Raw genomic sequence first — 4,661 nt, 5'->3', positions numbered from 1 at the left:
GTGTTTGTAATTATATGTTCCTAATTGGCTACCGTACGGGAGTGTGTGACCAGGTAGGTGCGAGGTCATAATGAGTTAAAGTCTCGGACCGCGATTTACGGGTGTTTTACCCTATTTATACTGCGTTAGCAGTGGAATTTATATCAGGCACAGATGTCAGACTGTGGTAAGTCTATCTTTATATTTCTGTACCTATTTTACTGTTTTCATAGCCCTATTTTTTATAAATATCTTTGGTAAACACTCTTTAGAGAGCGTGCGGCTCAGTGATGCGTAACATTGTTGTTATTGTTTGTTGTGCTTATTTAAGGTATATATTTACGAATGTTGCTTTGTAATTTGCCATAAATATTATTTAATGTTTCAACACGGTTGTCAATATTTTGCTTATCGTGGACATTTTCTCTCACGGTAGATTCGGTGTGATCACTCATTTCTTTTAGTTGTTCGAGTTGTGTTTTTAACTGTCCAATTTCAATGTTTTTCTCTTCGAGAATCCGTTTCATGGTTTTAAGGTCAGAGGTCACGGCCTTTTCTATACTATTCAACCGGCTCATAATATTGTCGTTGTTGTCTTGCATTATCTGTTTTAATTCCATCATATTTGTAACAATAATACGATTGGGGTCATCAACACCATGTCGGTTTCCGTCTTTTATTGTGTTCAATATGTTATCGCTCGGGCTGATCGAAGCTCGAATTGGGTCATCTACTCTTGAAATATTTCTGTTTGAATTTTGACTACCGGAAGGTTTAGGGCTACCAATACTACTGACATTTATCGATGTGTCCATCCCAATTTTGACGCTAGTAGAACCACTCCGCAGACTATGTCTACTCATGACACTTTTTTGTAAGACCGTGTCACTAATGTTTCCTTGTATATATTCAAATAAGTTGTAGATGTCACTTGCATATTTTTGGCATACGGATTGACAAGAATTCTCGGATCTGGTAACACGCTTAGAAAGAACACCATCAGGGAACGTATCACTGCTATGTTTCGCGAAATCATACAGACTCTGTCTTATGCTTATTAATGTATTCTCCTCGTTTTTGAAAAACGCAATCAATTTACTTTCAAATGTTGATTTATCATGTCCACCAAACTGGCCCTTTATTTCGTCAAATATGTTATTGTCGACCCCACTGGGTACTTGGGTACTGTATATTTCATCCGTAGTCTCTTCAGTGTCTGCCATACTAGCAGTAAACACCTTATCAGGCTTATAGTACTCGGGTAACGCACGAGTGCACAAACGTACTCGCTCGAATCTATTGAGTCTATTTATAGACGCACATTTTCACAGATCATTTGTTCATATGTATGTATGTAATAAAGTCATAATTTCTAGATGTCCATTGTTATAAACATCTCCAAGTTATCAGCACCATTGGTAATATGCAAGTATCGAAATGTCATAGCATATATAAGCTTTGGTGATATTCACTACCATACAGGTGACATATAGGTGAGGGCGATTGTTTACATCGACACACAAAGGGAAATATCTAATATCATCAAAACACAATATTGTGCCAATTTCACGGGCCAAAAAAACCCACACCTCATCACAACACTTTCAGTCTTGGATACCCAAACTTACACCTTGGTACACAGCATGTATCATGACTTAGACCGGTAAACCGTTGAGCACAGCGAAACATCGACCATTCACATCGTCGGCCCCTCAGGTGTATATCAGGCACAGATGTCAGACTGTGGTAAGTCTATCTTTATATTTCTGTACCTATTTTACTGTTTTCATAGCCCTATTTTTGATAAATATCTTTGGTAAACACTCTTTAGAGAGCGTGCGGCTCAGTGATGCGTAACATTGTTGTTATTGTTTGTTGTGCTTATTTAAGGTATATATTTACGAATATTGCTTTGTAATTTGCCATAAATATTATTTAAGCTATGTGTATATATATTTGTAATTATTATAACTTAAACTAATGTTATAAATTTGAAGTGTACTCAGGTGAGAACGTATGCATGTTTTCAAAAGTATGGAAGCCTTGAGTGGCCGTATGATGTGTGCATTGTTTTCAACATAGTTCTTAGGATATTCTGAGCCCGCACATAGTCGTTTGTGAAATCATTATCTATTACATTGTAGTATATTGTGAGTAATATATAACGGTAATTTAGCCTTTTTCCTATTAATAATTATTGATATTAATTATTTGATTAAGATTGTTGTGTAATAACTTCGGTATAAGTGAGGTTTGTGTGCAAGTATTAGACAACTTGTATTATTATTCTTTAAGCTCCATGTGAGGGTCACACCAGCATATGAACCCCTACCAGGGCCTATACCATCGCCAGGGAATGCCGGCGCCAGGACCATCAGACAGGATGGTCAGCCATCATTACATCCCGAGCGCCAGGACAGGTCAGGAGGTACAGGAGTGATTTAAACACTGACAAGCTTGAGGAGGTTTGTGCTCCAGCAGTGCTACAGTGTCAGTGTTTGGATGTGTCACATAAGGTGTTTGTGTAACCAACGTGCTTAGTGTTGTTGGTTGTTGGTATCCTGTGTGGAAACCTTAACTTGTATTCTGACTGCGGTTGGAAATACGTCATGTGTAATGGACTGGCACAGTTATAGCTACAGCTACAGATATACCGCACATGTTTGATGCGCGTTTGTGGATTTGATTGACCATTGTTTTGGAGCAGAGACTTTAGTGAATCTAAATTTGTGTGGAAATGGCTGAGAGTGAGTGTGTTTTTTTGTTTTGTTGTAAATAAATTGTTAATTTTCATATCCAATGTTGTTTTCATTTCTCATCTAACTACTCGACGCTCGTCCTACGTAACAGTAGATATATATAAGATTAAGTTTTAGATAACCAAAAATGTCCGGTTTAGATCATATATACATACAATATAATAAAAGTGGTTAGATGATTGTACTTGTATATGTAGAAAGTGAATCCGTTAAGGAAGTACTTGCGGAATGTATTGTAAACAGGTCGGTGGAACGATACTGCTGTTTCCCCATGATGAAGTCATTAGCAGGTTTACTTTTTTTTTCTTTTTTTTCACACTTAGAGAATGGGAGTTTTTGCCAACGATTTGAATCAAAAAAGTGTGAATTGCCAATAATTATAAAATACGACATTTTTGGGGATTCTAATATATAGTATAGGACAGCAAGCACCTATGAGGGAAAAAAAACTATCAAATGAGAAAAGCAGAAATTAAGTAGTCAAAGAATTTATTTGCAATGCCTAAGATATATACGGGCCTAGAGGGCATATAGCGATAGCGAAGAGCACCATAGACGATCAAAAAACCAGGAAACAAGTATAAAAAAGGAGCCTATTTTGATGGTGGGGGAGAGAGAGAAGACAGAGAGAGAGAGAGAGAGAGAGAGAGAGAGATTCCGTGTTGGTCATATCATATATCATATATATCATATATCATCTATTTCTAACAATTGTTTCATCACCATTAATTTGATCAACAACTAAATTCCAATACCAATTTTAAATTTAAGATGTAGAATATAACTTACCCAGTGGCTGATGCAGGCGCTCACTTCACCTAGACATTGCAGGCTCGCCAACAACTCTGGTAACGCATGCGCACCTCGATAAATCTAAAATGACGGAACGAGACCATACTTAGCTTCGCTATATGTATGGCTATTTATAATATTCGGAAATCCTTAGTCATTTGATAGCGGAAGTGTTTCGAGTACAGGTAATTTGGCGCGAATATTGCACGGGCGGATTGCCGCGGTCGTCTATATAAGCCGGTACACCTGTGTAGTTCGCCAGTCAGATGGAAAGTCTTTATAGGACTGCCTGGCTCAGCTCTCCCCGACTCACGTAGTCAGATGGAAAGTCTTTATAGGTCTGCCTGGCTCAGCTCTCCATGACTCGTATAGTCAGAATGAAAGTCTTTATCAGACTGTTATGGTAACACTCACTGTCAGTAGTTTTGTGTACTATCGTTTATAGTATGGCCATGTAGCCGCTAGTTTACTAAACTACTGTCATATTGTCCTATAGTATGTGTGTTGAGTGTGTGACAGAATTGTATAATTTGTCCCTGTCTCTGTATATTTTTACATAGTGTTTAGTGGTATCCTAATAAAACTACCTGAACTTTATATATCTTGAGTTTGTGTTTATTTGCCAGACTTCACGTACAAATTATGACCCAGAATGTAAGACCCTGACGGACCCAAAATCACCGAACCTGGGTATATTATTTTAAAGGTGTTGGTTTGAGGTGAAAAGCCGATCCTTTTACATTGGTGCCGTGACCAGGATCTTGGCAACCCGTTTTGGGCATTTTTGAAGTTTTGATGAGATAAGATTTGTAAAACTGAAGTGAAGTAATGGCAAATAGACTTTATTTGTGTGTGTTTACTTGGAGTGAGTGGCAGTTTTTTAATATGCTTGGTATTTCCGGGGAAATCCTGATGTATACCGGAAGTATGTCGAACACAGGGACCCGTCTTTAATCTGTCGTTGGAAAAGTTGTTTTTAATAACATAACATAGTTTTTTAGGTTGTAGATTTGTATACTTGTTGGTGCTTGAGAGTTTTTTGGTAGAATCTCTTTCAAACATATCATAACTAGAGATACTGTGTCTGTTAGTACTAGTTAAATTTTCTTATTTGATGTTAATGTGACAGCA

The 4,661-nt window shown here is 37.5% G+C and overlaps 1 long non-coding RNA gene across 1 annotated transcript; it reads left to right on the top strand.

Annotated features, from left to right (window-relative positions):
* LOC117344394 lies at window positions 1-2,774 on the top strand. Its single transcript, XR_004536172.1, has 2 exons — window positions 1-166; window positions 2,275-2,774. It is a non-coding gene; the product is annotated as an uncharacterized LOC117344394 (long non-coding RNA).
* Window positions 2,775-4,661: the final 1,887 nt, after the last annotated feature.

This window comes from Pecten maximus, chromosome 15 (genome assembly GCF_902652985.1).
Source record: "Pecten maximus chromosome 15, xPecMax1.1, whole genome shotgun sequence".
In the NCBI taxonomy this organism is placed as follows: domain Eukaryota; kingdom Metazoa; phylum Mollusca; class Bivalvia; order Pectinida; family Pectinidae; genus Pecten; species Pecten maximus.
The sequence above is the reverse complement of the archived record's forward strand: the minus strand, read 5'-3'. Positions and strand labels throughout refer to the sequence as shown.